Below are 22,801 nucleotides of genomic sequence, written 5' to 3'. Positions count from 1 at the left end.
CTTTTGTTTTTCTCTTCAGCCTCTCATATACCCACCTCCAGTCTTTCTTCTTACACATCTTATATTGCCTAACCTTTTTCTAACCTAGATTTTGTCCTTCAAAATGCTTAATGGAGTCTGTTCTGTCCTCACTGCTGGGCCAAGTCTGTGCTGTGGTGGTGTTCAGGACTGCCTGGCTGTTCCCAGTTAATCTGATGGCTGTCATCCTCTCCTGTCAGCCAGCTGGCTCTGCCTCTGCTCTGGCTCTTGCCACCACGGGCATAACAGTGTCTCTTCTGTCCCAGCTTCCTCCCTTTTGACTCCATGTGCTTTTTTCTGCCACCCTTTGTGGCCCAAGTGCCTTCTGCTGCAGGCCAGTAGAACAACTTCCAGAAGATCTGTAATCCAGAAGGACGGCTGAGTTCCAGCAGGGAAGATGAGTGTGGATGCACTAGGAGAGAGAGAGAAAGGACAAAATCCTCCACAAGGATTTATTGAAGAAACTACATTCCATCTTACTTTTGTGATGATTCTATGTGTAATTATATCTTCTTTAATTGACTTGTGCTTCAGGAAATCATTTACTCTCTTCAGTGTTTCATTTCTCCAAGATTGTAAAGAGGTGAAATATTACTCAGGGGTTGTGGTTTAACCCCTGCCAACAGCTAAGTACTCTGCTCACAGAGTGCCCCCACTGCTGCCCGCCCTGGGAGGGAGGAAAAAACCCCAAAGCTCACGTGCTGAGATGGAGAAACTGCAACAGGTAAAGAAAGCAAGGAATTCATTCCCAGTGCCCATGGCAGGCAGGTGTTCAGCCACCCTGGGAAAGCTGGGCTCCACCACATGGAACAGTGACTCGGTTACACAAACAGCATCCCTCCAAACATCCCCCTCCTCCTCCTCCTCCTCCAGCTTCAGATGCTGAGTGTGACATGAGATATTCTGGAATATCGTGGGGTCAGCTGTCCTGGCTGTGCCCACTCCCCTGTGCACTCCCAGCCTGGCTGGTGGGGTGAGGAGCTTTGGCTCTGTGTCAGCTCTGCTCAGCAGTGGCAAAAACTTCCCTTTCTTATCAGAGATTCCTTGTGTTTGCAGCACAACTCCAAACCACAGCCCCATACTATCTACAGTGGAGAAAATGAACTCTCTCCCAGCCCAAACCAACAAACTAAATTAAATAATTTGCCTTCAGGTTGTACAAAGTTCCTTTATTGGATATGGCCAAGGATAAAATATAATTAATAAGTTTTAACTGTTATCAAGAAAACATAAATTGCAATGGATATATTAAAGACTGATGGTCATAATTTCTGTGATAGAAAACTGGAATGATGTGGAGATCTTTAATGCTGGAATCCTTCTTGCATTCATGTTTTGTACAGCAAGCCTATTTCTGACCACACATATGTCCAATAGGTGAGAAGAAGGAGAATAGGAGAGAAGTAGAAAGTATCTTCTATTAGGTGAGATCTTAAATAAATAAATTGGAGTTCTTGAGCTTGGAATGATGACAGATAAGTGAAAAGAGAGGCCTAGACAATCATCAATGCTTCAAAGAAACTGGAATGTTTTGCAGCATATAGTTTAGTACTCAGTGATATTGTCAGCCAGCAAGTTCAATATTAGCATAACAAAGTACTTTTCTCATGTGGAGCAGGATTGTGGCAGTTAGAATTTATCTGGGATCAAGCAGGATGGATCCAGTGGCTGTGTACAAGTTCTGGCTCAGGAAGCTCAGGAGTCACTGGCTGCAGGGTTATATTTGGAGGATTTGTGATTCTGGACTAGATCAGCCTTTTCTCTTGGCCATGTGACAGTTCTTGTGTATTAAAAATATGTATGAACTAGATGTTGTTTTTACAAAGCTGTCATAATCAATAAGGACTAATTAAGCAAAGGTAATGTTTGAAAGAACAGTTTTGTATGTCTTACATTTATGTACCTTGAATTAAGTTTATTCAACTAAATATGAGGTGCTTAAGGTGGACAAGTTAGAGCTTATTAATTACCTTGCTCTGTACATATAAGCAATACACGTGCCAGCTCCAATCTCTAATAAATCCATCAGCTCTGGGGGTTTTCCTGTTCATTCCCACTGAACTGTGAGTGCATGTGACAGGCCATGCTTCTGTCAGAACGAATCGTCCCCCTTGCAAAGCTGGCAGCTCAGGGAAGTGACAACTTAATGGAAGCTAAAGCACTCTAATGGCAGTGCCTGGTGAAAGCCAGGGAGAGTCATCCCCAGCATTTGCCCTGGCTCTTGAAAATGTCTCTTTGCATTTCTGCAAATGTGCAAGATCTTGGAGCTTTTTTGCTGGAGTCACATTTGCAGGTATTATTCAATGAGATGTGATTCAGTCACACACTTGTTTGTTGATAGACTTCATTCCGGGGGGTCAGCCCCTCTGACCTTCTTCCATGTGCTCTCAAATCCTGCAGCGTCCCTCACCTTCAAACCCCTCGTTCTGGCACTCGCAGAAACTCATTTCCAGTACATAACATGAATGGAAGTACAAGCATTTTATCTCAGGCTTCACATGAGTACATAGATATCTTTATTTAGTTATGAATGGAATAGGTGTTTAATCAAATGGATGAAAATTTAATGCACTATATTTAAGTATATTTATTTACAGGTAAGGAATATAGAGATTATTTTTCCTGCCTTTTATTGGTGTTATGAACAAAAAGTTGTGTTGAGCCAATGGATAAAATTATTGTGCTGAGATTACTTCATGTTGTTTTAATATCTTTTTAGATTATGTTGGTGTATGCGAACATATTTATTTATAAATAAATAAAACCCCAGTAATTTGAATACATTTGTGAACTGTCTAATAAGTGCCCAGTGATTACATTTAAATATTTTCATTTTAATTACATTTTAATATTTTAATAACTTTTTATATATTAAACTGTGGATATTCCATCTAGATTATTGCCTTTTTATGAGGTTTACTTGCAAATAATTACCTTGTTCCTGGTTTTCTTGGTGTGATGGTGCTTTTGGACAAAACTAGAATAGCAATGGCTTTCAGTAGAATACTATTTCTTCATCTTTTAATAAAAGCATGTATGCTTTTCAGGTTGTAATTAGCCATGTAGATTAAAAAAAAATATATATATTTCTAATAATATAATTTCTAAGATTTAGTGAACTTAATCAGTACTATACCGTTAATCCAAGTTCATAGAAAGAGAACAGGTGAGGGCAGACCCAAGAGGACTTCAGGACTGAAAAAGAGAAAGCCAAATGACTGTTCTAAATTAAAAATAACCAACCAACCCAAATGAACCAAGCAAAAGCATTTCTGTGTGGTTATTTCTATGATTATTTGCTTTGTAGTTGAGACTTTGATGTTGTTTAGCCTGTAACAATTATTTTTGTGAAGGAAAGGTGAATGATCTAAACTGGCCCTGTTGTTAGTTTTGTTCTTACCATGGATGTGCTTCCTCCTTCCCCTCTCTTCAGCCATCCTAGGAGACACAGGAAACTCCAAACTGCTCAATGAACCTTCCAAGGTTCTCTGTGATTTCTGCCTTCCCCCTGCCCCAACCACCCTGTGATAAAACATTTCCAGCAGGAGCACTCTGCTGCCTTGGTTTGTGCTGCTCCCTCGCTTTGTGCTGCCATTCAGGAGCTTTGGTATTCTTAAGGATTTTCCTAAAGCTATGGCCTGTGGAAACGATCAAGCAGACAGTTTATAACAACTGATATTAACACATTTTTCCTATAAAATGGTTTTCATAATGGCTCATTCTTGCATATTTTCTCATGGAGCAAGTCTCACTTCAAGTTTCAATTAAAACTCTGTGCATTCAGGGACTGTGGGGTTTCTGTTATATAATGCTTCCCTTTTCAGTTCCTTAACAGAATTGTCCTCTCTTGGAAATTGTTTCCTTAACACACAGAATCAATAAGTGCTCACACAGACTTTGCTTCTCTTAAATTGGGATTTTCCTCAGGTAAGAATTTGATTTCCCAGTGTGAGAGATGTCTCCCCTCTTTTACTGGGTGCACCAAGCTCCTTTAAGAGCCAGAGCAGAGCTGCCAAATTGTTTTTTCACTTTGATTGTGCAGTTGCTTGAAATATTTTGCCTCCTTATAATTTCTTCTTTTGAATGACTTTGTATTATTAGAGAAAAATACAGATTGATTATCACTTTGTTGTCCCCTAAACCTAACCAGACTTAATTATGGATTTACAGAATTCTATATTCATATATATATGTATTTGTGCATATGTTTTTTTTTCCTTCTTAGACTAATGCAAAATTCCCTTTACTGATGAGCTTTATGTTGTCAGCTGAAGATCAATTCTTACTTTTTAACAATATTTTATTTTAATTTCTTTTAACTGACTGAAGGCAGCAAACAAGGATCTTCACTATTTCACCCTCCTGCAAGCCACTCATTGATACAAGGGATTTTGTCCTTCATGCAGGTGTACATGTGTGTGTGTATATATGTATATACATACATGTATATGAAATTATTCTCAAAATTCTTGTCCAAATTGCTAATTTGACATTTTTAAATTGACAAAATTGATATTCTGTGAAACAGTGCCAAGTTTACATGCACACAAAAATTGAAATATTTGTCTACATGCAGTGATTCAAGTGAGAGTGGGATTTTTCTGCTCACACTGACAGCTCTTCCTCAGACCTCTGTTTCCTCACCTTTAAAAAGTAGCTTGCTTTCAATTTATGCAGAATAAATACCGTGCCTCATGCAGGGAGTACATTGGCACATGCAGGGGACATTTTTAATTTGGACAAAGTGTATAATATATCATACATGTTTGCTAAGTTGTAAGAATTTAAGATCACTTTCTTCCAGAAAAATCTGGACTCTGGAATGGTATCAAGTTTTGTTGGAACTGAGACAAAAGTGAAGTGTGCACAATAATTATTTAGTTCATCTCTGGGCTGCTTTTTAGGTGTTGTGAAGGAAAAAAAGCAAGAGGAAATATAGTTGCAGTCAGAGGTCAATGTAAAGGAGTCCAGGTAAATCTAAACTATTCTACATTGTAAATAATTTACTCTTCTCCCTTTGCCTTGTCCTTTCCCACCCCACCCCTGCTCTTTGTTTGCCCCACTCTGACCTTTTCATAACCTTTGCTTCTTTGTAGTGTTGCTAATCCGAGGTAACCCGATGTAGTTTAACACGCAGAAATGTTCAGGTGGGACAATCTGCTGGAAGTTTGCAGTGTTGTCCAGGCTCCTTCTTGCCCCCACCGTTCTGGGAGGCAGAGGAAGCCTCTGAGATGTGCTGGGGGCTGTGCAGGGATTGCTGCCCCTGCCTCGGGGGGGCTGTGGCTCCAGCTGAACTCACACACCTGGTCAGGACCCACCAGTGTCAACCATGAGCCTCCTTCTGTTCAATGCAACACATTTGGAATTTACACAGAAAACTAATGGAGTCTCTGGTGTCTCGCAGATTGCCTTGGCTTTATCTGCTCTGTGTAATTAATGTAACCAAGTGAGTGGATGAGCACTTTTCTGAGGAGTCAATAGGCAAGGATGTTTGGAAAAGGAATGAATTCCTAAGATTAATTGCAAGGCTGCCCACCTGAACAGCCTGGTGAGAGATTCAGAAGGAAGTGCCAACGCCTTTATATCCAGAAGATTTCTTTATTAAATGGTGTTCAAAATCTCAATAACATTAGATTCAGATTGGACTGAATATAACGCTTTCTTGTTGCTGCTCTAGTCTTAACAAGTGCAAACTATTAATTGCTGTTAGAGAACAATTCATATGAATATTGATCTCAATCAGCTCAGCTGGATTTTTAGTATTCTTCATAATGATAGCCAATTCTAAAAATAATAGTTCTAATAATAATAATGATAGCCTTCTAATAATAATTAGAAAAATGCATTTTCTAAAATGTACAGTGATTGACTAGTCAGCAGAAAGATTTAAATCAAAGTTTTGTGTGAACTACTTAATGGGAAAAAAAGCCAAAAAGAAAAAACAAAGATCAGATTGCAACAGGATTCAGTTCAAAAATTCTTTGTTTTGCATTTCTTTAGTCATTTTAGAGATAATTTTTCTTTTGACTCAGTATTCTGTATTCTTTTGAATACAGACAGTATTTCTAATAATCAATATAGAAACTATTTTTAGCAATGAATACAGACAGTATTTCTAATAATCAATACAATATTTCTAACAATCCCATGGGGATGGGAATGGCCCTGAGCAGCACCAAGGGCTTTGTCAGGAAGGCCACTCCTTGCCAGGCTCTGACCAGGAGCCCCAGCTCGGTCCCTTTTTCTCTCTGCTCCCCTTGGGCTCCATTGCTGTGCTGCCTCCAGACCATGGCCACCACAGGGACAACCAAGCCAAAGCCTGTGCAGGTGTGTCCTTGCACCTTTCTCTCCAGTTCCCACAGAGGCCATGCCAGAGACTCCTGCCTGGCCTCCAGCTCTGCAATTTCCTGCTCCAAGCACAGCTGGTGCTGCTGGAGGGTCACCTCCCGCTCCTTCATCCTCTGCACGATTTCTTTGTCCTCCTCGGGAGCAATCCCATCCTTTCCCGAGGGCTGCTTCATGCCAACAATGGCCATCAGCATCAGGTACGTATGGAAGATTGCTACAGGCATGGCTGATCCTTCCTTGGGAGAAAGGAGGAAAGAGCCGACATTGAGCCTCTATTGCCTCAGGAAGAGAAGGGAAAGCAGTTCTCCACTGGAAGAAAAGCTCTGGTGTCCTGGCTAGCCCTGCACAAAGAGGCCAGAGGTTCTCCTCAGGGCACGCCTGGTGCTGCAGGTTCCAAAGGCAGCTGCCCAAGGAGGCACCAGGTGCATGTGAGGAGGAGGAAGGGCAGCAAGGTGAGACACAGGGACACCAACCCTGAGCAGCCAGGTGTGAGGAGAGAGAAGCTCAGCATTGCAGATGGCAGAAGAAACCAAGCCCAGTGTCCCAAGCAGGGGAGGAGGAAGGGCCCCCCAAGCTGGCTGCAGACACTGGAGACCTTGGCCAGATGTTGCCAGATGTGCTGGGGGAGGGAATGCACAGCCCTGCACTCCAGCTGCTTCCACCACTTCTGACCCCGCCTCTGTCTTGAGCCAAAGCCTGATGGAATCCTGCTCAGCGTGGGTAACTGGGTCCCTGAAGGGCCTGGTGTGAGATTGAGGCTTGCTTGCCCTCCCAAAGCCCTTCCCTTGGCAGCCTTGGGCAGGAGATTCCAGGGCATCCATCCACGCTCCCCTGCTCCTTGCCACAGACCTGCTCTGGAGCTCTCTGTGGGCACTTTGCCTTCTCTGTGTCCGTGCTCAGCTGCAATGCCAAGCTGGGCCAGGGGGCTCTGCCCTGAGCTCCCAGGAGCTCCCAGGCTGCAGATGCCAATGCTCAGCCACACCACCACTCTGCCACCGGCACCAGCAGTGCCACCAGCACCGGCAGTGCCACCAGCAGCAGTGCCAGCATCACCAGCAGCACTTGGTGCGCCTGCACTGCCGCCCCTCCCGCTGGCACCCATGTTCCATCCCTGCCCTGAAGGCAGCCCTGGAGTCCATCCTTGAGGTCATAGAGCCATGGAATCCCAGAGTTCCACGTTCAGGGAATCCTAGAGTCATGGAGTCCTGGGAACCACACTCATCTTTGATGTTGAGATGATGCTGGGACGTTACGTTCTTGAGAATGTTCTCCACTTGATTCATTTCCACTGGATATTTTCAATCAATTGCTTGTCTCTTCTCAATTCTGATGTGAGATGTTTCTCACACCAAACCAATTATTTCCTTTTCTTTACTATCCAGCCAGCAACCTTTCCTTCAGTTTTTTACCTAAATTTTCTACTCAGACTACAAGAAATTAAATATTAGCACTTATGTACCATCCATTTCCAAGCAGCAACTTCCACACAACAAGATATTAAAAGCTGTTTTTCACAGCATAAGATTTCTATGGGATAAGCACGGCAAAAAGGGTAGGAAGGAGAAAAAGGCTCTATTCTAAAAAGAATAGATCTCTAGAGAAAATTCAAAATAATTCTACAGTAGGTTTGGGTGCCTCAGCCTGTTTGGCGCTGGCTCTTGCACCATTCTGGTCCAGCAGCCACTGCTTGCCAGCTTCCCTGTCACAGGCATTGTCCCTGTTCCTGACCTCTAAATGCTGGGAGAATATTGCTTATGGAATAGGAAGGAGTCCAACTTTGAAAGAATCTTCTGCAGTTCCCATTTGTTCGAACAGATGTGCAGCCTCTGCCATGCCTGGGAAGTGTTTCCTCAGAGCCTGCACTGCTCCCTCCAATCCCTGCGAGTTCACAGGGAGCACTATCAATTCCAGCAGCCAAGGAGGGAAATCCTTTCTTACCTGAAGAGGGTAGGAAAATATATTGACACCAGTGAAGAAAGCATTCTAGGGGTTTGAGATGTAATGATCAGTTTAGGAAGGTTTTGTCCTCATCACTGAAGTCCAGACATCAGCACTAAACATCCTGAGGCCCTTTGCTCATCTTCTCTGCTCTCCCTTTCTTGCCAGCACTGGATGACAGTGTCAGACTCAAGTGTGCCTCCCCTCTTGCAGAAGGAAGCTCCTGCTGACCTGGTCATTCCCTGCTTTCCAGCCCCAGTGTGCACAGGCTCTGTCTGGAACATCCTCCTCTCAATGTCTGTGCATTGAGAGGGGGGCACACCCCGGGCTGGGTTTGCACACAGGCTCTCTGTTTCTATGGGGTTTGTATTTGGGCCTGTAAGAAGAGCAAAGACAATGCCAGAGGCAAAAGAGAACAGCAAGTCATCTGGTGGCAAACAAATAATTCTGATCAGTTCATTCTTTTGCTTAAATCTCTTATTAATGGATGCCTAGTATTTATAACAATGAACACAGAGAGTATTTCTAAAAATCAATACAGAAACTATTTTTAACAATGAATACAGAGAGTATTTCTAGCAACCAATACAATGTGTTTCTAAAAATCAATACAGATAGTATTTCTAACAATAAACACAGTATTTTTCAAAAAATCAATACAGACAGTATTACTAAAAATCAATACGAAGAATATTTCTAACAATCAATATAGGCAGTATTTCTAACAATCATTATGGAGTATTTCTAACAGTCACTACAGATAATATCTCTAACAATAAATACAGTATTTTTCAAAAAATCAATACAAAAATATTTCTAACAATCAATATTTCTAAAAATCAGTACAGAGAATATTCCTAACAATCAATACAGGCTATAACAATCAATACAGACAGTGTTTCTAACAATCTATATGGAGTATTTATAACAATCAATGCAGAGAGTATAAAAATCAATACAGTGTATTTATAACAATCAATACAGACAGTGTTTCTAACAATCTATATGGAGTATTTATAACAATCAATACAGAGAGTATAAAAATCAACACAGTGTATTTATAACAATCAATACAGAGAAATAAGGAAATTCTTAACCTAAGGAGCTTAAGGAATTTCAAGCACCAAGTTTTTCTTACTGGAACGAAGTAACTGAAGAGGGAATTCAACAAGTCCACCTGCAAATAATGGCAGATGGGGCACAGTGGTGCCCATGGGGCTGGGAATGGTCCTGAGCAGCACCAAGGCTTTGGCAGGAAGGCCACTCCTGTCCAGGCTCTCCCCAGGAGCCCCAGCTCGGTCTCTTCTCCTCTGTGCTCCCCTCAGGCTCCATTTCTGTGCTGCTTCCACACCCTTTTGACTCGAGATTTTTTTTTTTCTGTTCATTTTATGAAAATGCTGCTTACCTATAGTTTACCAGTATTTTAAAATAGATTTTCTGAAGGGAAGATATGTGTGGTGGGTTTTTTTTTTGGCTAAGTTCTAGGAATATTTTGAACCTCTTAGTTAATTCTGTCTGCAGACCTCTGTTGTTTTGACTGCCACTCATGTAACATCTGACAGTGTGGATCTAAAATGTGCAGCCAGTCTTGTGAATGGCAGATAGGAACATGCAATTGCAAGGAGGAAAATCTTGAGTACTCAAAGGAAGGAACTTGTCAGCAGGTACTGTGTTCAAGATCAGACAGAGGCTTTTTTTTTTTTTTCTCTACCATTTTAGCATGAAATCAATGGGGAATGCATAATTTTTTAGATGTGTCTGATATTGCACAGCAAATGGTCACCAATGAGACTCTCAGCTGCCACACAATCTGGCACAGTTCCTTTCTGCTCCATAGCTCCCAGTTGCATTCAGCCCAGTGTTGATGTGATGCCTCTTTTTGGCTCCTTGCCCATCTGTTTTAGTAATTACTGTCATATAAATGATATTTCTAGACTAGAAACCATGTTGTTGTGAGATAAGCCCACTGGAGTTACCTTTTGTGGCGTGTTCAAACAGCTCACTGACTTCTTACTTTAAACTATAAAATTTGCATCAACATTTTCTGCAATACGTAGAGAAGGATACTTTTTTTTGGAACACAAGGAGTTATAATGAAATAGGATCAGATTTTAATAATGCTTCCTTTTTATCATGGCTATGGATTTTTAGCTCTTTTTTTTTTTTTTTTTTTAAATCACACACAAACAGAAAAAAGAGTCCTTGAATAAAGTATTTGTGTTAATAAGTTTTGGCAGACATAATTTTTAAAGTGTAAAATATACAAAGAGGTGGTTTGCCCTATCCAAATCATCCATTAGCACAACAGGACCATCCAAAATGACATCATCACATATGCCAGCTTAAAGCAGAAAGATTTCGGGAGGGTGAAGAGCAGCTTTACTCTGACAGAAATTGAGTAGAATCAAAGGTGAGTTAAAAGAAAGGCTCAGACAACATCCTATCACCAGCTTAACCCATGAACAGCCTCGGGGGCAACGGCAGAGGAGCCAACACAAATATCACACAAATATCAGAGGTGTGTGCCAAGGAGCCAGATGCCATCAGTGCAAAAATCACTGCCTCAGCTGGCATCTGTGCCTGCAGCCTGTGAGCCACAGGGCGAGCAGAAAATGGGCAAGCACAGCTCTTGGGGGGCTGCAGGGAAAGGGTTTCTCTCTCTTCCCTTTGCCTCTCTTCATAACGAGGTTCTTGCTGCCATTGGGAAGGTTGGTAATGAGAGTAGAAAGAGCTCAGGCATTTCCATACACACATAAATATTAGATGTATATATTTCTAGATGGATGTTTGTGTGAAAATGCTGATATATGTGCATTTGGGCACAGATTGGACCAGAAAAGGGGAGAGATCAAATGAAGGAGGCAAAAGAAACCAGAGTGAAGTAAAACAAAAACAACACATGCTAAGACTATGAAAATAAGGTTTTACTTTCCATACATCCTAAAGTGCTTATTATAGTATTTTAATTTTTTTTTTAATAGTTCAACTTCAATAATTTCTCTAACTTTTCCCAAGTCACATCTGATCAGTAGCCAAATTCTTGATGTGTTCTCTCTGCAATGACATTCCACATAAGCAGGTTCATAGCACTTGGCAAGTTTAATTTTTAGGATTTAAACCAAAATCTTTTATGTGATTATTGATATCATTCTGTTACACCTGAATAATATATCTATATATACATCCAAACATTGATTTCCTCTTTTGAAATTTAGTATTCTTATTTTAGTAGGGATAATTTCTAGCCATGCTATCAGTGCTCAGGCTTCTCACAGTGGGCCCAACCAATCTAATGCATTAAAAAGAGGGTCTGCAATAATTTGAGTGGCCTCCAGTGATGGTGGGGCCACTGGAAACTGAACATTGACCCAAGGTCATGGTTAGCCAGTAATTAGCTGTCCGTGCATTAAAGGTGTGTTTTCAGATGCAAATAGCTGCATGTGTGGGGATTGGGTAGGGGGATAAATGCTGTGGCACAAGGTAACTTTCACTTCTGTTTTCAAGACTGAACGTTCAGTAATGTGGAAAAATCTGTGTGAAGCAGAAATCTTGTGAAAAGGCAACATCTTTTCTTTTGTTGTTGTTTTATAAGTGAAAGTAGCACAGTAGTAAATATGAAATAAAAGTGCTAATTTATTCAGGGAAAACTCTTTAAATATATATTGATCAGAGAGAGACATTTGAGGTGCACTTTAGATTTAAAACATTACTTTCCAAGGCTTAAAAAAAACCCTCCCAGAATACTGTGTTTATGATTCAGCTGTCAAACACGGCTGGAAAGGCCCAATTTAGGGCAGACAATTAAGGGTTTTGATGAACACACATTCCCTCTGCTACCCCGTGGACAGCAGTGTGATAGTGCTGCATGCTGAAATGAAACACAGTGGGTAGGAGGAGGTTGAAGAGACTTCAGAAGCAAGCATCTGTCTTGGAACAAAAGGATTTTTCCCTCTTTAAGTTTCCTATGTTTGCTATGCATTCAGTACATGCTAAAGCTGTTACAAAGATACCACTATCCCAGCATGAGGAATTATGAGTAAGAGCAGTGTCTAGAGTTGGTCTGGACAAAAGAGGATTATTGCTCTCTGAGTTCTTATTAAAACCTTCAGGTCCTTTTTTTTAGATTCAGTAACCATTGCTGAGAACTAGAAATAGCAATATTTAATCATAAATATAATTTACTGTTTAGCAGCAGCGGAGTCTTACAATTTTTAATAAATGATAAATATTTTGACAGGAAGATAAAATTGGAATTGTGTAATTTAAGGGTTTTATGTCATAAGAGATCCATATGCATAGACCTTTATAGTCATTTCAAAGTTAAATCCTCAGATGCCTTATCCTAGAATAAAGTCTTTATCATTGGGTTTTGAATTTCCAAGTTTGTCATGACTAAAATATTTCAGCTTGGCATTATTACCTTTGAGTTCATTCATTCTTTCTTCATTGTCCTTCTCCTTATTATAGATGGTCTAAATGTTTTCACTTCCCCTTTTCACACTTCAGTGCTTCACAGACTTCACTCCCTAAACCTTGCCACATAAACTCAAAAGGGTTTTTCCTTTTATTTTTTCTTTATGCTTTCATGTATTTTTAAATTAATTTGTAACATAGACAGTTGAAGATTCTGATTATCAGAGGGAGGAGCTGTAACTGAATGTTTCAAGATTTAAAAGATATATGCCACAGCGGCTTGAATAATTTGACATTTGTTTGGTAGTGGACGAAGTGGTAAGTGGCTGATAATTCCAACACTCAATAAAGATTTGGTGTTTTGGTGTTATGGAACCACAGAATGACTGAGGCTGGAGGGGCCCTCTGGATATTGCTGAGTCCACCCACTGCACACAGCAGGATCAGCTGCAGGGAAGGGTACCCAGGGAGCAGGTTTGGGTTATCTGCATGAACCCACAGCCAGCATGGAAACACTGTTCCACTGTTTGGTACATTCTCCTCGCAGGAAACAGGTTCCCTGATATTTAAATAGGATGGAACCTCAGTCAGTCTGTGCCCATTGCCTCTCCTAATTTGCCTGGCCAGCACTGAGAAGTGTCTGGCTGCCTCTCCTCTCCTTTCCACCCTCCCTTCAGGGGTTCCTGAGCATTTGTGAGATCCCTGGAGCCTTTTGTTCCTCTGGCTGAGCAGCCCCAGCTGTCCCTGCACGTGTGATCCCCATTCCGTGCTGGATGCTCTGGTGCACTGGCTGCACCGTGTCCATCTGCTGGCTCTGGGGAGCACACGCTGCCCTCGGCCCCAGCGCTGCTGCCTCAGAGGGGAACGATCCCATCCATCCCTTGGGATCTGCTCCTGACACCTCCTGGGATGCTGCACGTCTGCTTTGCTGCAAGGGCACGCTGTCATCCCGTGTTCACTCATCCCAGTTCCTCCCCTGGATCATGTTTTCATCCTCTTCCTTGCCAGTGCCATTTCAATAGTACTGGTTTTTGGGTTTGTATTGCTTTGAGCAATGGTTAAAGTCTGATTTTAAGGTTTTTTTTTTCTTTTCCCAACCGCTTGGGAATTTATCACTCCCAGAATGTTCCTGTATTCTGTGAGTAATAAATCTTCCTGGTGTTTTGTGATTTGCAGTTCATAGGACAAATTATTCAAACATCTTATTACTGTTTCATTAAACCCCTTTTTATATGCTGTATCACAAAGATATTTTGAATTCTAATAGACATCAGTGCTTTATAGTATTCATACTTTATAATATTCATGTTGTTTAAATGTTTTGCCTTTCCTTTTGCTTTTCATTTCTTTCTTATCTGGGAGATAGAATATCCTACAATTTTTAATTACTGATTATTTGGAAATCAACACATAATTCATATGGCTCAATTGCTGTCATTGATGTACTCAAATTACAGTTATGGCTATTAAAGAAAATTATTAAAAGCTCAATGCCTTGAATTTCAGTGACAGTCTGCTGCCTTATCATCCTTTTGAAACCCCAGTACAAAAACTTTAGGTGATTATCTTCTAATTGTACATGTGAATGAGTTGGAGGAAGGATGAACCAAGCAAGGGCGAAGCTTCTGAGTAATAAAAGAAGTTTTAATGTACTTTAAACTGGCAAAAATGTTAGTGGTCTTTTTTTGGAATGTGTGGTGCTCTATTTCTGTGTCTGTAGGTTGGAAACAGATTGGATGTCAGACTGATTGTCAGCATTTGTGTTTGCAGCTTTTACATGTGGGTGGTTTCTCCAGTAAAGAATTTAGCATTTATTGTAAAAACTAGTAAGATAATTCTCCTATAGCTGGCTAGTTATGAAAATACATAAGGTTTAATTAATGTATAACAAGGATTGGAAAACTTATCTTCTGTTTCAAAGGGAAGGGACTCCTGAAACAAAATTCTCTATGAGAGTATTTGAACCAACAGACTGAACATAAAATTTTTGATGTGTCCTGAAAGGATTTGATAGGATAAGTTTAAAGCAGCTTCAGATTTTGTCTTTCCTCTCTGTGCTTCTGTCACAATAAAGATTAATTACTGCATGCTTGAATAATCATCTACTGAATCAATACATGTGCATTTTTACACCTATTACGAGATGGTGGTGTATAATCTCTGCTGGTTTTATACTTTATCTTTTGATCTACCCTGTCATCACACTTTGCAGTAGGAGTTAATTCAGTTCTGTGTTCTGGCTCACTGGAACATTTTGAACATGTCATTTCCCACTTCTCAAAGAGAGGAGTTCTCAAAGTTCTTTTGGGTCAGATGATTTAGAGCTCTGTTTGAGGAGTTCTGTAAAATCTGCTCCAAAGAAAACAGTTCAGTTTTCCTGGGCAGCCTTGGGGGTTGTGTCATTCCCTCTGTACTTACTGCTCCATCCTTGGTCATCAAACCCTTTTCACATGATCAGAAGAACAGCTTGTGGAGTGCCTGAGCATCACCTGAAGTCCCACCCAGAGGAGTGTGACAGCCACCTGCAAACCCCATTCCCCCGTGCCTTGGTGCCAGAAAATCCCTGATACCACACGGGAACAGCCACAGCTGAATCATTTCACTTCTTCTGTATGTTGAATCAATCTTGGTTATGCAAATCCTACAATATCATTTATATTTATATTTGTTTACCTACAAATAGGCTTTAAATCAGAGACGTTTTGCAGGTAGAGGTTCATTTGATGACAGGCTTTTTTTTGTTTGTTTTCCTTAAATAGAAGATGAAATCCTACTTAAATGTAGGTTTGTACTACATTAACAAATGTGGTTATAAGACAAAAGTTTGTTGAATTGGTACAGAAATCACCATGAAAGGAGAAAGATTTGAGCTGGAGCTGTTGATTCTCTGACATCTCATTTTGATGGCTTGGTATGTTTAGCTGCTCTGAAGCAAATTAAAATAACTTACTATGCAAAAGGTTTGATGGCTATACTCGGAATAGTTGGCAGAACAAGAAAGCAAAAGTTAGGGACAAGTGGAAAACTTCAGGCTGAATAAGTATGAAAAGTGTTACTGCCTTGGTAGATGCAATAAAACCTAACAGCAGCATTTTTTGGCTCAGGCTGTAAAAAAATCCCAATCAGAAGAAACCCAGCAAGAGCAGCACTGCCCTGATCAAGGAGATAAGCTCAGTCAAGCTTGTGTTTTAAAAGTTAGATGAAGGAACTAATTGTGGTGATTGTAGAAAAAAAATAATTATTTAAATTTTTTTGGGTGGCCATTTAATTTATGATGTCGATTTTTAATGAAATATGTTCTTTTACACATTTTTTATGGTGAAGGTTTGTATATCTTTGTAATGGAAGAGTACTGAAAAAATCTTTTAAAAGACAGTTTATGTCTTACTGTGTGAAATAACTTCCTCTACTGTTGGCTATTCTATAACATGGTTAATTCAGATAAACATTAAAAGTGTGTAAAGATATTTTTGTCTAAAGAGTACAAAACTGAGGGTTTTTTTCTTCTATGCTTCTTTGGCTCCTTCTTTTGTTTAGTTTGATGATCTAGGGAGGATAAGTTCTCTCAGCCATATCCAGCACTGTGGGAATTCAGATTGTTGATCAGATAATAGATAACAAAACAAATGTACCAAACAGTATAAAGCTAAAATGACAAAAAGTGCAGGTGAAATTGAGAGAAATATAGAGACAGGGCAAAATATGAACTAATAAATCCTGCATGAAAGCATCTAAATACTTAATATTACTTGTGTAAAGCTTTTGTTTTGCCATGAAAGACCTGAAATATAATAGCTCTTTGGTATGTCTAGAATATAAATAATGTGATGACAGCATCATTCTGAAGTTCATGCATGTTTTTAAAATGATTTAATGTTCTCCTATAGTTCTCAATTTTATCCAGATGCCTTATTCAGTCACACCAAAAGCACATTACTGAACGTTTTATTTATCATTCTCTGAAGCTTAATTCACTTGCAAGTCAGAACTGCAGTTTTCAGCTGAGCTGCGTTTCACACCTGTTTGGAGAAAGAAAAAGATTGAGGTGGTTTTGTGTTTGTCTGAGATTTCTGAGGATGTTTTTCTTGAAATAGACTCAACAGAGTATCAGGCTTCTGCCACAAATCCTGCATGCTCTGTGCAGTTCATGATTAATTTTTCCTTTATCAACTGGATTTAGGATACCAACTTCTCTGATCTATAGATTTCAAAGGAATTTCCTCCTAAATTTTATTCATGTAAGCAAAATATGAAAATAACCTCCAAATTTCTAATGTCTCTGTAATTTTTGTGTATTTGTTTTTAAGAGTCAGTTATTTTGTTTTGCAAAACCTTTTTCTCTTTACATTCATTGACATGAGGAATTCTTTCAGGAATTCAGTAGGTGGGATGCTTATATGACATAGGGTACTGGCTTGTGAATAATTCTTCCATTTTCTAATCAGTTCTGGCTTAGAATGTTTTCTTAGAGGTAATTATCCCCAATAAGTCCAGTCAAGGTCCTGCTTGAATAATTAAAATATTTTCTTCACAATTATTTGTTTGATATAGGATGTTTGGGGGTTTTTTTTCATAATTTCAGAGAATTATAACTGGGTTAATTTTTGAAAATACAAGGGGAATACAGTAGAAGAAGTAATTTTCATTTTCCTTTAGTGTATCTTCTAGTGTTTGAAAGCCTTCTAGTGCTTGATGATGAAAGCAAAGAGTAAGATTACATATTTAATTGAAGGATATCACATTTTTGAGATCACTTGGACCTGGAGATGACTGCCATTTTTTCTCATGATTTCCTTGCAGAATGATCAGAAGCTGTCATTGACAAACAAATCTTTTTCTCTCCATTGCCTGTGAATGCAAGTATCAATAACAAAGAGCAGCTGCTCACAGCAGAGGCCAGGATGCTGTGATCCCCAGAGAGGAATTTCAGTGCAGCTGCACCTGAGCTGTGCCCAGGTTCTCCTCTCCTGGGGTTTCCAGCTGGGCTCCAGTGGACTCACCTGTTACTTTATCTCCTTTATCCTATCAAGGATAATTATTGTAATTCCTCTGCGAATAGTCACTTAAACCCAAAGTTTAAGCAAGTTATAAATGATGGATTTTGCCCTCTCTTCAGTTCCTTGTGTTCCTCCAGTTTCACAGTAAATTAGGCAGCTTAAAAAACACGACTTCCACATGCAATTAATGTGAGATTGTATCTCATCTCACTGTTTTCCTTCTCGTGATCATTACTAAGGGTTAGCAGGCCCAGCTTTTAGTAACAAGCTGCAGGAATCAATATTGCACAGCTTACTTTTGGAAAGAAACTATAATTTTGTTTTTTTCACAATTCACATTTCTGATGAAGGTAGCATGGCTCACTTCAACGGCTGCCATTTGGAATGTTTTTCCTACTTCTTAAATATTAATATCAAATCAAATCTCAGTCCATGTATCTTGCTCCTGTATTGTTTGACTGAATGTCATTTTATACCCTCTTCAAATTCTTTTCAATTTTTTTTTAAGATTTTGATGCTTTATCATTAATCAAATGAATCTATTAAGAATCTATTAAAGGAAGATGACCATTTGGAATTTGCTGTACAAAACCAACTCAAGTTGCAAGCACTGATATGGAATTCAGTTTGAATTTTTAATCTTTTTTTTTTTCTTCAGGCTCTTTGTATGTCAAGGGAAAAAAAGTGCTGTAGCCTGTTCTGAAATAGTGTGCCACATGCATATAAAAATATATCATAATTGGCATAACTGCAATTTAGTTGTAAGGATAAAATTCCTATTAGGAATCTACATATCACATTAGCAAAACAGTATCCATGCTGTAGTATATTATTTTGGTAACACGATAGCTGGATTTGAAATGGAATCCAAAGGTCAGAGTTGGCAGCAGAATGGGAATTAGGTAATCACATTTTCCTTCCTGTCACTGACCTCATCCCTCTCCAGTACCCACTGCAACTGGATTGTAGCAAGTGTGGAAACCCTGCTAAAATATGTTTGTGCTTCTTAATTGTTTAAACTTCCAGTGAAAAAAGTTGCCAGAGTGCATATCAGCTTTTTTTTTTTTTTTTTTTTTGGTGAGGGTGGCTCTAAATCAATCAAGCATTTAATTACTTGGGATCAGTAAATTCATTGTATTAAATATATCTGTAATTTTCATTTTTCAGATGGTGTCTCTCAGTTATTTAAATTATATTAGCAAATACTACGATATTATAACAACAATATTTACAATAAAAACAAATAAAGACAATAGTAAATTAAATTAAATTAAAATGTTTATTCCCACAAAAGCCCACTATTCCCTGCATTGCACTTCCTCACTGCCAGTAGGAAACCTGTGTTTGTAAACTTACTTTCAGAAAGTCACATAGTCATTATTTAACAATACAGCTATGTAGAAATTATTTGTAAGGTTGAGGACTTGAGCACTTGAATTTGTCTTGTTCTGAAACCCAGAAATTCCTAAATGTAAACTACTGTTTTTCTCCGGGCATATGATGTGGACAGTTACTGGCACATAAACTAAAATTACATGGGACATAATTAAAGCTGGGTTTAGTTTGACTGAGGAGATGCAGAAACCAGCACTCAATCCTGGCAGTGATAGCACAGCAGAAGTGTTGTGTAACTAAGAGAGCCCTGGCTCCTCTGACCCTCAAACCCAGGTGAACCCCTCTGAATCCACATCTGGACACAGGTGAGGTGAGATAAGCACTGGCACGGGAGAGGCATCACCCCTGAGACCCACAGCTGGACAGGGCTGAGCTGGGCCACTGCAGCTGCCTCTTGCTCACACCACTCCTGTTCAGGGGGATTTGTAAAACTTCAGTAGGTATGTCCAGAGATGTGAGATTGATCCTCAATTCTCAATTCTTTAGAATTAAATGCTTAGTTTAGGCCATTTCCCTGTGCTTCTGAAAATGCATCAAAGGCAGTCTAGCAGTCTTTGATAGGTCACCAGAGAAAAAGGGACTTCTTTCATGAACATAACTTTGGCCCTTTCAAGTCAGTCTGAATACCTGCTCAAATCAGATTAACAACAATTAAATAACTCCCAGAAGTTAATGAGTTTGAAATCTCATGATTTTGCCTCTTCTGAGCATCCCTCCCATCCCTGTGTGTGCAGGTCCTGCAGGAGCAGCTGATTGTTCTGCCCCTGGCTCACAATTCCAAGGTTTTGTTGGAGCAGAGATGAATGCTGGAGAACAAAAAAAAGAATGAGTGAGAGCAAGGAACCAAAGGTTTCTTATTTTGTGATTCAGTCACTCCAGTGTTGTTTTGCCTGTGCATATTCTCAAGTGACTGAGGTAGGGTCAAGCTCTCTATGGGAAACAGGTATGGAATAAAACAGTCAGGATGTTTAAATGCCAATTACACAGGTAAACTTAGTTCTGGAGTTTTGTAGGCTTTACTATTTAGTTCACAGTCTTAGTAAAGTATGTAATTTACTTCTGTCATTATTGATATATAAAATCATTTAGGGGTGGGTAATATGAAAAGACTAAAAAAACCTAAACATTTCTCCAGTAATTTGAACTGTGTACAACTCCATTCTGTTGATCAAATTTTTGGTTTCAGCTTGCAAGTAACTGAGATCTAGAGCAACCTCAGAACTGAGCAAATTGTTCTTTGTGTGTAGTATTTTTCAGTGAAGGTAAATGTTGGGTAGAACCTATTAACTCAGATTTCTGTGTGAAGTATTAGCATTTGCAGTTTGTCCATGACTTCAGGGGTAAAAGTTTTCTTTATATGAATATCATTTGCCATTACAGAGGCCATAGGGTGGGTTTAGCTGGATTGTTTTATCTGTTAGTAATACATCTCATAATTCCCTAACTAACAATGATTTTTCTTAAGCACTCTTTAAAAGCATTTCTGTAGAGAACCTGATACTCATCAACAGGATTAAAATGACTGATGAATTATGCAGCAAGGCTGTCTAGCTCCTTGACTAAGTATTTTATGGCAATTGAATTACTTTGGCAAGATTTAGGTAAATAAGATTGTTAAAGTTTGCTTGTTTCAAATGTATTTCTTTCCTTATTATTTCAGTCTTGAAAAACATACTGACTTTTCAGCACTAGGTGCTGAAATATTTAAGTAAGAATGAGGAGTACATGAAAGCACACCTTAAGAGAAATTTTTTGAGGATCAGTGGTTTGTATCAGGTGTAAATGATTATCCAGTCCCACAACTGCCTTTCTTTTAATATTATTTTATTGTTGAAAATGATAAAATAAGATACAAGGATGAACTTATAATCTAGTTTACCTTTAGTTCAACGTCACTAAATCCTTGAGAAAAATGTTGCTGCCACCTTCTCTGCAGCACTGCAGGTGTTTTGTGTTGAGAGATCCCAGAACTGCACTCTGAGTGCTCAGTCCACCAGTTCCAGACAGTTTGGCTCATGGTAAATGGAGGATGAAACCACACTACAGATATTTTACTGTTTGTTATTTGTAGTCCAGTTGCTGGTTTTAGTTAGGCTGGTGTTTGTTTTTGTGCTGTTTTGTTTATCTGGGGGATCCTGAAGTTGCCCTGACTGGAGATTACTGGTTAGTCCTTGCACCTAATTTTGCTCTTAACTATTATTCCACTGATAACAGTTCTAAGATTTGATATTTTAGCTGTTTGTTGATAAGTAAGATTGTAACACCCAAGAGATGTTTCTTATCAGAATTAGGGAATGTAGTTTTAGTACTAATAATATTGGCTTCGAGTAAAAATTCAAGATCCAATGGTAAAACTGCATCTGTAATGCACATAATGTAGCTGATCCAGTGAGATCTGTGCTGCACATTAATAAGGGTCGAGATTGTCTTTGGAGCAGGGAGGGATTTTTGTGCACAGGGAGGGAAGGTCTGTGGCTTTGGGGCTCCCTTTCACATAAGGGGAGGCACTAAATGAGATGTGCAGTTAGAGGTGGAACCCTCTGTGTATTGGTGAGGTGGCTTGTGCTGACTGATGGTGGCACCTGATGGTGGCACTTGGTGGCTGTTGGGTGGCCTGGCTGAAATTCCCAGCTGATCCCAGTTCGTGTCCTGCAGCAGAGCCATGTCCATCATGCTGGCACCTGTGGTGGAAGGAGCTCTGGGGTCACTGCTGAGGCATCCTGGTGGGTCAGAGCTGGTAAAGGGTTTGGGAGAGTCAGAACTTGCACTGTGCTGAGTTCAGTTGTGAGGAACAACAGGTATGTGAGCATTTAACAGGAATAATTTTGCAATTTACCTGATTTTAAATGTTGACGTTATCTCTGTAATGATGGACAGGATTGTACAGAATTTTGCTCTTTATTTAATATGGGTGTTTTGTGGCTATGGATATATTTTCCTGAACTTTAAGTAAAATAAGGTACTTTTCAAGTCTTGGTTTTGTATTGCTTTGAACAACCACTACAAAAACACGTTACTTGTAGTTTGTTGGTTGTCTGTCCCTTGATTTAAATACAGTATTTGCTAATGAATAATTTTATCTTTTTGATGTAATTTTTTCTGCATTTTTTGAGCAGAAATTGAGCATAAGTTTTAGAGATCTGCCATTTGTAGAAACATGTCCAGGATCTGGCTGAAGAGAAGGGAACATGCTTCCCCATGCTAGCTTTAACTTGCCTGTTTGGCCTAATATGAGAAATGTTTCTGCTCCTTTTGTGCTCCTGGGATGTCCATGTAGAAGCCTTTCCCAGAAGAGAAGTTGGGTTTGGTGGGTGAAGCTACAAAGTATTGGGCTGGAGAGTTAAATCAGGCCCAAAGGGCTTCTCTGTGCATAAAAGCAGTTAGACACCATCGTGGGAATGACTGGAAGCCCCAGGACAACATTCTGTAGGATTTCATAGTGTGTGTGAGAATGCATTTAAAAATAAAAGCAATTCTTGAAAACTCCCTTCACCCCGCCCACCAAGTTTTGGTATTAATCTGTGTTGTTTTAATGAATAAGTAATACTATTTATATTAAAATAAATCATGTTGTATGTATATCATATTGAGAGATGACAAAGCAAGGTAACATTTCCTCCCAAAATATAACAGCTATGAAAGGATCGAGTCTCAATTTTTGTATGGTCAGAATTAAACCAAAAGACTTTGCT

At 39.5% G+C, this 22,801-nt stretch overlaps 1 protein-coding gene across 30 annotated transcripts in view; it reads left to right on the top strand.

Moving 5' to 3' along the window:
• Nucleotides 1-22,801, top strand: part of RBFOX1 (RNA binding fox-1 homolog 1) — a 1,116,721-nt gene that overhangs the window by 825,796 nt on the left and 268,124 nt on the right. The window contains exon 1 of one of the 30 annotated variants that reach the window (XM_088174517.1): nucleotides 4,944-4,989. The exons of the other annotated variants lie outside the window; for them this stretch is intronic. The gene's annotated coding sequence lies outside the window, so the exon portion shown is untranslated. Of the gene's footprint in view, nucleotides 1-4,943; nucleotides 4,990-22,801 lie in introns of those variants that run through there. 30 annotated transcript variants of the gene reach the window in all.

This window comes from Sturnus vulgaris, chromosome 16 (assembly GCF_052056855.1).
Source record: "Sturnus vulgaris isolate bStuVul1 chromosome 16, bStuVul1.hap1, whole genome shotgun sequence".
Classification (NCBI taxonomy): domain Eukaryota; kingdom Metazoa; phylum Chordata; class Aves; order Passeriformes; family Sturnidae; genus Sturnus; species Sturnus vulgaris.
This window is presented reverse-complemented; position numbering and strand designations above follow the sequence as displayed.